This window comes from Taudactylus pleione, unplaced genomic scaffold (assembly GCF_031769625.1).
Source record: "Taudactylus pleione unplaced genomic scaffold, aTauple2 ptg000090l, whole genome shotgun sequence".
NCBI lineage: Eukaryota > Metazoa > Chordata > Amphibia > Anura > Myobatrachidae > Taudactylus > Taudactylus pleione.
The window spans coordinates 3,693,470-3,703,225 of record NW_028284492.1 but is presented as its reverse complement, the minus strand read 5'-3'; the positions used below and the strand labels follow the sequence as shown (position 1 = coordinate 3,703,225).

General features: G+C 44.2%; 1 pseudogene; it reads left to right on the top strand.

Moving 5' to 3' along the window:
- The first annotated feature begins 1,581 nt into the window (after nt 1-1,581).
- On the top strand, nt 1,582-2,832 carry LOC148527227 (uncharacterized; annotated as a pseudogene).
- The last annotated feature ends 6,924 nt before the right edge of the window (nt 2,833-9,756 follow it).

Below are 9,756 nucleotides of genomic sequence, written 5' to 3'. Positions count from 1 at the left end.
CAGGACTGGTTCCCATAGCCCAGTGCTGGTTGAACCATGTACAGGGAGACCCTACGCAATTTGTTCCCTGTACTCAGTCAACCAGGACTGGGTTTGAAAAGTCCGAGGCTGATTGTGTTTTGGCGGGTGACCTCACGTCATTTTTCTTTAACATTTAACTATTTGTTTACATTTTAGAGTCAGATACATGCAGGCATCTCACTGATGTCTGCATGTATCTGTGTGAGAACGAACTGCTCATGCTGAAAGTGAAAGTATGAAGCAGTTCTATGCTGTCGGGGATTTGCAGTTCGGTTTGAAGTGGAATTTGCCGCGCGAATTGTATATGAACATGTCAAATCACTGCTCAAAACTGAATCAAATCGAATTTGTTTTGAAAATCGCAAAACAAATCGACCATTAGTAAATCTTGTAAAAAACGGGGTTGTCACAATTCGATTTGAGTCGGTTTGAGGTGAGCTAAATCACACTTCAAATCGACCATCAGTAAATTTACCCCCAGGTGTCACCAGACCCAGAGACGCCTCTGGTGTGTGGACGTGTGTGTGTGTGTATATATATATATATATATATATATATATACACAGTCGAGTCACATTATTATGACCACCAGCTAATAGCCAATTTACATATATATATATATATATAGATAAAATACAGTGGAAAAAAGAGTCTTATATGTTGAATAGGAGTATTAAGATCAAAGAGCATTTCTCAGACAAGGCTTCTAGGGTGCCTGATTTGCCTCCACAACTTCTCAGATTGCAGGAAAGATCCGCTTTTGATCCAGTCAGTAATAATGCGTCCATAAAAACTTTTTCACGTCTATTGGACAGAGCCGTACTGGACAATCCTAATTGTCATAAACCTAAATATTGGAATTTAAATAAAGATGAGCTAATTGCCTTAAAGAATTTATCAGGGTACGATGATGTGGTTTTCCGCCAAGCGGACAAAGGCGGGGCCATTGTAGTGTTGAATTTGTGTGATTATAAGGAGGAGGCTATGCGACAGCTCAGAGATGTCACCACTTATAAGAAATTGTCACAAGATCCTACGTGTGAATTTAAAAGAGAGCTGGATAGTGTGTTGTCTCTGGCTTGTTCACAGGGTTTAATCTCACCATCGATTAAAAAAGCTTTGGAGGTCAAATTTCCTATTAGACCTCTTTTATATCTAATCCCCAAAATTCACAAAGATCCGGTTAAGCCTCCGGGCAGACCGATCATCGCAGCCCGTGGTTCTTTGTTTCAGACCGTGTCCACCTATCTTGATGCCATTTTGCAACCATGTGTTCAAGCCAGACCTACCTATTTGAAGGATACTAACAGCCTTTTAATTGCATTAACTTCATTGACGGGGTTACCTACGGATTGCATTCTGTGCTCAGTTGACGTATGCAGTTTATACACATGTATCCCCCATTGTGATGGTCTCAAGGCCACCAAAATGCTGATTACGAATAATACACACTACAAAGGTCCTTCCATTGAGTTGTTTTTGGAGCTTTTAGAGTTGGTGTTGACACGTAACTACTTTACATTTGATGGGTCGTACTATTTACAGGTGTCGGGCTGTGCGATGGGGTCCAATGTGGCCCCATCGTACGCTAACGCTTTTATGTTCGCTATAGAACAGGATGTGTTTTTTTCTGACTCCCTCGTAGCTAGTAACATTAGAGCTTTCTTTCGCTATATAGACGATCTATTTATTGTATGGAGAGGTCCTCAACAAACTTTTGTAGATTTAATTGAGAACCATAATAGGTTAAATAACCCTGTCAAGTTTACATACACAACTGACACAAAGTCTGTGAATTTTTTGGATGTCACCATCACGAATAGTGGAGGCAATTTAGTTCCTTCACTGTTTGTAAAATCCACAGATAGAAACAACATACTGTTGGCTCAGAGTGCGCATCCCATCCCTCTTAAGAATGCTCTTCCTTTTTCTCAGTTTTTACGTGCATTGAGAATCGCAAGGAATAGAGAGGAAGGTATTAGTCAGCTGGATGCTATGTATGACAAATTTTTAGAGAGAGGGTATACTACAACTATTCTTAATTGTGCCAAGGCGAAAGCTTTGGCTATACCAATCGATAGATTGTTGTTGTTCAATCCTAAAAAAGAAAGCAATCTGAGCAACAAACACTTGTGGGTGAATCAATTCAACAATATGAGTCCTGTTATCAACAAACAGGCCAAAATGTTATGGCCTATTATTTCAACTGACAACGATTTAAAACCATTGCATAATACTAAGATTATGACCTGTTACCGTAGAGGTAAGAATCTGAGGGACTTTCTGGTACATAACGATGTAACATCTTTGGGTAAAACTAACATCAAAGGCAGTACATTTTTGGGCACTCCAAAATTGGGGTGTTTTAAGTGTCTTAATTGTACCACCTGTCGTTCTTTACAGACAGGCTCATTATTTTTTCATCCTTATACTGGTAAGAAGTACAATATTCGCTATTTTTTGACATGCACAACTAAGTTTATAGTTTATGTTATCACATGCCCGTGCTCCAAAGTTTATGTAGGTAAGACAGAATGTACCCTCAGAGAAAGGATGGCGCAGCATCGTTCTGCCATTCGTGCAGCACTTGTTACGGGCACTAGCGAGCAGCCTGTGGCCAGGCATTTTGCTGCAGAACATCATAATCTTTCAACTTTGCGCTAACGTATCATTGATCACGTACCTCCCCTAGTGAGGGGGGGTGACAGAGCACGTAGATTACTGCAATGTGAATCTCAGTGGATTATGCGATTGGACTCTCTTTCCCCACGTGGTTTGAATGAGACTCTGGGTTTACATTGTTTTATTTAGTGATTTTCTATGCATTTAACTGAAAATTGGGTTATGTTATATCCATTATACTAGTATGTTAGCAGTATACCTCTTATTCATTAGATCGGTTATCATGCAAGGCACAGTTTGTTGCACTGATTGACAATGTTTATATTTCACATATATCTACATTTGGTTTTGATTGTTATCGGCAGTCTTTACCATGTAGTTTGATCATGTTAATTTATTTGTGCCCCTTTAAAGGTATCGATGGTATCTATTTAACTATCGATTGTATGTTAAACAGTGATACAGTTCCTGATAATTCCATGCAGTCACATTGCAACTATGTCATTGTGTTATCGTTGTCAAGTGTTATTTGTAATGTTGTTTTGTCTCTAATGTGGGTTTCTATAACAACGGGGTTATGTGACGTCACTTCTGGTCTCCGTCACTTCCGGTTTCGGGACCGCGAGTCGTCGTCGCTGATGGGTTTGTCTTGTATTTATAGTGGTAAGTGTAATGTGTCTCTGTATGTTATGTTGGCTTGACAAAAGCGCGAAATAAAGCGCTGAAACGTTGTTTATACTATGCACTGACTTGTGTGCTGTTTTTTACGGAGTGCCGCCATTCGAACGATATATATATATATATATATATATATATACACACTAGGGGTGAGTGGGTTCGGATTTCTGAAATCCGAACCCCCCCGAGCCCCCCCGATCCGAGGCCGATCCGAGTCAGGCTCGACTTTTCCCGCCTGACTCGGATCTGAAATCGAGGCAAAACATCATCATCCCGCCTTCCGGGTCTCGCGGGTTTTGGATCCTATATAAGGTACCCGTGTCGGCGCCATTTTCTCACTCGGCTGTCGACAGTGAAGAGGGAGGGTGGGAGTTAGGGCTGGCTGGGCTGTGTAGTGTAGTGATGTAGTGTAGTGTAGTGCAGTGTAGTGTTGTGCTGTGCTGCTGTTGTCCATAGGGGCTGTGTCCACTACTTCAAAGTCCATAGGGGCTGGCTGGATTGTGTTGTGCAGTCAGTTGTCCATAGGGGCTGTGTCCACTCCAAAGTCCTGTGCAGTGTCCCAGTCCTAAAGGGGTGCTGTAGTGTTGTCCAGGGGGTGCTCTGTCCGTCAGGGGTGCTCCCCCCAAGTGCTAAAAAAAAATATTTTTTCTGTGTTTGTGAATTGTGTGCACTGTGGCTGCACGTGCATCAACAAAGGAGCAGCGCCAAGCGTGCGCCTGTGTCCCATAAGTAAAAGGCCCGGCTGGCTTGTCCGTTAAAGGGTGCTGTAACCCCCAAAGGGCACTCCAAACAAAATAAAAATATATATTTTTTTGTGTTTGTGAATTGTGTGCGCAGTAGCCGCACGTGCATCAAAAAAGTAGTGCCAAGCGTGCGCCTGTGTCCCATAAATAAAGGGCCGGCTGGATTGACCGCTAAAGGGTGCTGTAACCCCCAAAGGGCACTCCAAACAAAATAAAAAAAAATATTTTTTTGTGTTTGTGAATTGTGTGCGCAGTAGCCGCACATGCATCAACAAAGTAGTGCCAAGCGTGCGCCTGTGTCCTATAAATAAAGAGCCAGCTGGATTGACCGCTAAAGGGTGCTGTAACCCCCAAAGGGCACTCCAAACAAAATAAAAAATTTTTTTTCTGTGTTTGTGAATTGTGTGCGCAGTAGCCGCACGTGCATCAACAAAGGAGCAGCGCCAAGCGTGCGCCTGTGTCCCATAAGTAAAGAGCCGTCTGGCTCATTTCTTAAAGGGTGGTGTAACCCACAAAGTGCACTACTCTCCAGCAAAAATAAAAAAATATTTTCTGTGTTTGTGTGCGCCTTAGTGCACATATATATCAATATAACATAAACGGAGGACCAAACTTTCTCCGATAAAAATAAAATAGGGAAAGACCAAGAACCACTTCCTCCTAGTGCTGTTGCTGCTGCTGGGAGTTGTTCATCATCCCATAGAGGAAGTAGGAACACCACTACTTTTACTAAACAATTGACCCTCCAACAGTCCTTAGCGAGGAGGATGAAGTACGACAGCAGTCATCCTGAAGCAAAACGTATAACTGAGGCCTTGACTGCTATGTTGGTGTTAGACGTGCATCCGGTATCCGCCATTAGTGCAGTGGGATTTAGACAATTGATGGAGGTAGTGTGTCCCCGGTTCCAAATCCCGTCTAGATTCCTCCTGCATCCTCAAAGCAGCAGCGACAAGCGTGCGTCTGTCTGTTAAAGGGTGATGTAACCCTCAAAGTGCGCTCCACAAACAATAAAAAAATTCTTTTTTTTCTGTCTTTGTGAAATGTGTGGGCTGTAGCCGCACCTGCATCCTTAAAGCAGCAGCGACAAGCGTGCGTCTGTCTGTTAAAGGGTGGTGTAACCCTCAAAGTGCGCTCCACAAACAATAAAAAACTTTTTTTTTATGTGTTTGTGACTTGTGTGCGATGTAGCCACACGTGCATCAACACAGTAGCAGCGCCAAGCGTGCGCCTGTGTCATAAGTCAAGGGCCAGTTTGGACATCTGGTCCGGACTGAAGGACGTGCCAACAATTTCTGACAAGTCTACTGTCACTGCATATGATACTGTCCTCAAAGCAGCAGCGACAAGCATGCGTCTGTCTGTTAAAGGGTGGTGTAACCCTCAAAGTGCGCTCCACAAACAATAAAAAAATTCTCTTTTTTTTTCTGTCTTTGTGAAATGTGTGGGCTGTAGCCGCACCTGCATCCTTAAAGCAGCAGCGACAAGCGTGCGTCTGTCTGTTAAAGGGTGGTGTAACCCTCAAAGTGCACTCCACAAACAATAAAAAAATTCTTCTTTTTTTCTGTCTTTGTGAATTGTGTGGGCTGTAGCCGCACCTGCATCCTCAAAGCAGCAGCGACAAGCGTGCGTCTGTCTGTTAAAGGATTACATCGGTGACAGCATCCAAGTAGGCATGTCAGACAGTCCGTACATGTACTGGCAGGAAAAAGAGGCAATTTGGAGGCCCCTGTACAAACTGGCTCTATTTTACCTGAGTTGCCCCCCCCTCCAGTGTGCACTCCGAAAGAGTGTTTAGTGCAGCCGGGAACCTTGTCAGCAAAAGGCGTAGGAGGTTGTTTCCACAAAATGTGGAGAAGATGATGTTCATAAAAATGAATTATCAACTTCTCCATGGAGACCAGCCTCCAGAACGTACAGAGGGACCTGTGGTGGTGGATTCCAGCGGGGACGAATTAATACTCTGTGAGGATGAGGATGTACACAACACTGAAGAGGGTGAGGAATCGGTGAATGAGGAGGATGAGGACGACATCTTGCCTCCGTAGAGCCAGTTTGTGCAGGGCCAGATTAATTGCCAGCTTGTTTTGTGGGGGCCCAAACGAACCAATCATTTCAGCCACAGTCGTGTGGCAGACCCTGGCGCTGAAATGATTGGTTTGTTAAAGTGTGCATGTCCTGTTTATACAACATAAGGGTGGGTGGGAGGGTCCAAGGACAATTCCATCTTGCACCTCTTTTTTTTTCTTTGCATTATGTACTGTTTGGGGCCTAGTTTTTCAAACTGCCATCCTGTCTGCCACTGCAGTGTCACTCCTAGATGGCCCACGTGTTTGTGCCGCCCACTCGTGTCGCTTAGCATAGTCATCCATCTACCTCGGTGCAACCTTTTGGACATAAAAACACTATTGTGAGGTGTGAGGTGTTCAGAATAAACTGGAAATGAGTGGAAATTAAGGTTTTTGAGGTTAATAATAGCATAGGAGCAGAAAAATCAACACATTCTGTGATTTTAGCTGTTTTTATGCTTTTTTAAAAAAAAATACAGATCCAAAACCCAGAACCCAAAACACCGAAGGGTGGTTTTGGCAAAACCAATCCAGATCCAAAACACGAAGAAAGATCCAGATCCAAAACACAAAACACGAAAAGTGGCCGGTGCACACCCCTAATATATACATATATATATATATATATATATATATACTGTATATATATATGCACAGTCGAGTCACATTATTGTGACCACCAGCTAATAGCCAGAGTAACCGGCGTGTGCAGGACGGACAGCAGGTGGATGGGCTGGGAGTGACTCAATAAGGTACTGGTAGGTTGGCACAGGTCTCTGGAGCCATGCTGATTGCAGTGCATCCCACAACTGCTGGAGGGTGCATGGTGGAGTATCCATAGAGTGAACACAACGAGGTGCTCCCACAGATGCTCAATTGGGTTCAAGTCCAGGGAATTAGGTAGGCCAGGGAAGTACTTGTAAGTCTTGGTTGAGCTCGTCCAATCACTGTCAGACATTTCTAGCCATGTGACATATTGTGTTGTCTTGCTGGAAGATCCCATTTGCCTCATGGAAGACAATCAGCATGTATGGGCGAACGTGCTTTCCACGATGGATTCATAACCAAGTCGGTTGAGGGTGCCTTCCACATGGATGAGTGGGCCCAGTTAATGCCATGAAAACATTTCCCAGACCATAACGCTGACACCACCAGCTCGTGTTCTTCCAGCAATAGTTGCAGGGTGTTTGTTATCCCATGTTTCTTGCCTGACATACCAATGTCCATTTGTTCAATTAAGCAGAAAACGTGACTCATCGGATTAGGCAACCCTTCACCAATCAGCGGAGGTCCAGTCCTTTTCCACCGATGCACCTTCGTTAGCATAGGTGCAGTGACCATCCGTTTGCTTCAGAGCCCCATACATAGTAGGGTTCACTGAACCGTTGATTTAGACACACGTCTGGTGGCCCCCAGGTTTATTTTAATGATGAGCTGCTCCACTGTAGCATCAGTTGGCCCTCACGCACCTTCGTAGCCGACGTTCACCTCTCACATCAATGGCACGTGGTGCTCTGCAGTTTCCACGTTGGTTATTCTCAATGGTGCCATTTGTCCAGTCGCAATATGCCTTCACCACAGCAGCACACGAACAGTTCACAAACTGCGCTGTTTCAGTAATACTGCCACCCTCGGCCCGAAAGCCAATAATTATTGTTTTTTGCAACTCGGATAAATTGCCCCTTTTACCCATGACAGCAAAGAGTGATATGTGTGCAGACGGCCTATTGCACACCCTATATACCCACCAAGCCAGTGCATGGCACGTGACGGACTTCATGGGCTACCCGCTGCCGACGTCAAATGTAGGAGGTGGTCATAATAATGTGACTTGACTGTGTGTGTGTGTATATATATATATATATATATAAATATAGTATGTCCATCTTCATATAAATACTTGACTACAAATTGGAGCATATTTTATATGAGCAGCACAAACAGTGAATAATTATAATAGACTTGGCATAGCCCTATTAAAATATCCTAAATGTTATATTATTGTATGGTACAATAAATGTAGAACTCTCTGTGTAAGCTAGTACTGCATTTTAATGTATCACTCTTATTCCTCAACATGCTGTGAGGATTCCTCTGTGTCCACTGTTCTCTTTCCTGCATGTGCGTTTCTGGAAAACATTTGCAGTACAACTTGCTGCTATGTCGCTGACCAGCTGTGAAGTAACCACACTCCACATCTATAATGCTATATATAGAAGAAGAAGCATTCACATATATCTGTATAAAATAAACACCCACTGCTTATAGAATTGGAGATATGCAGTGTTGAGCTGCTCATTTAAAGTACCTAAACCAGCAAGAAACAAATATCAAAGAAGGAAAAATGACAAAAGAATCACTCATAGGGCCTGATTCCGAGATATACACTAATGCAATCAAAACTGTATTCTCTCACAGATCACAGTTGCTAAAATATGCTATTGCCTTCCACTGCTGCCGTAACATATGTGCAACAGCGTAAGCATCGGTAACATCGACTCACATCAAGCAGTCACACAACATGTAAGTCAAGTCTGACCAGCCGCAAACACTGCAGCTATTCTGACACACAGAGAGATCTCATGCTGTGAAGGAGGGCACAATGGCTAATTTATGCATGCCCGGTCAGACATGCTTGCGTTTTTCTAACCACCCCCCAGTTACCACCACCAATTGCTGACTATCTGTTACTCACTTTGTGTGTGGTTCCTCTGTACAAGAGTAATAATAATACAATCACTGCAAGTTCGCAGCGTGGGTTTTGCGCAAACAATCGCTCTATCTGCGTAAATATTGTCTTTGCGAAAATCTTGGGATCAGGCCAATAGTGTGGAGACTTCTGACACGGTATACAATCGGGAAACCGGCTGCCTTAATACCAGCAGCCGGCTTCCCGACTGTCATATCCCGGCGAGGATGAAATGCCGGGTGTCTAGATGTAGACGCCTGGCATTTCCCCGACGCCGGGAGACAGGCGCCTGACATCCAGATCGAAGGGATGCCGGGCGCCGCGAGCGGACAGCCGCGGGGTGGGGAGGGTTAGGTTTAGGGCACCCGGGGGGGACTTAGGGTTAGGCACCCCCCCAGGGGACTTAGGTTTAGGCAGCGGGGAAGGGGGGGGGTTAGGGTTAGGCACTTAGAGGGGGGATTAGGGTTAGGCACTTGAGGGGGAGGTAAGGGTTAGGCACCCCTAAAGAGGGTTAGGGGATTAGGTTAGGTTAGTTTATACTTACCTTCGGGACTATCGGGATTTCCATCGCTGTCAGGCTTCCGCTGCCGGGCTCTGCTCATCTGTCGGCCAGGTGCTGCCGGGAATCGAACCATGTGGCCGGCGGTATTTCATACCGATTCCTCTGACACTAAGGGGTAAATTTACTAAGAATCGAGTTTGGTCGAGTTTTGTTTTTTTTAAACACTCTTTGCTTCGCCAAAACTTGGGTGAGTTTTCCATTTTTCAACTCGCATATTAACTAAGAAGTGAGTTTAGCTGAAAGTGAGTTTTCCGATGGTGAAGTAGATCGAGATTTCTTCCCTAGTTGTGAGTTTAGATGAGATTACTCACCCGAGAGTCACTCTCTCTGCCAAACTCACCTGTACAAGCAGCCTGCACATATCACTGAGAT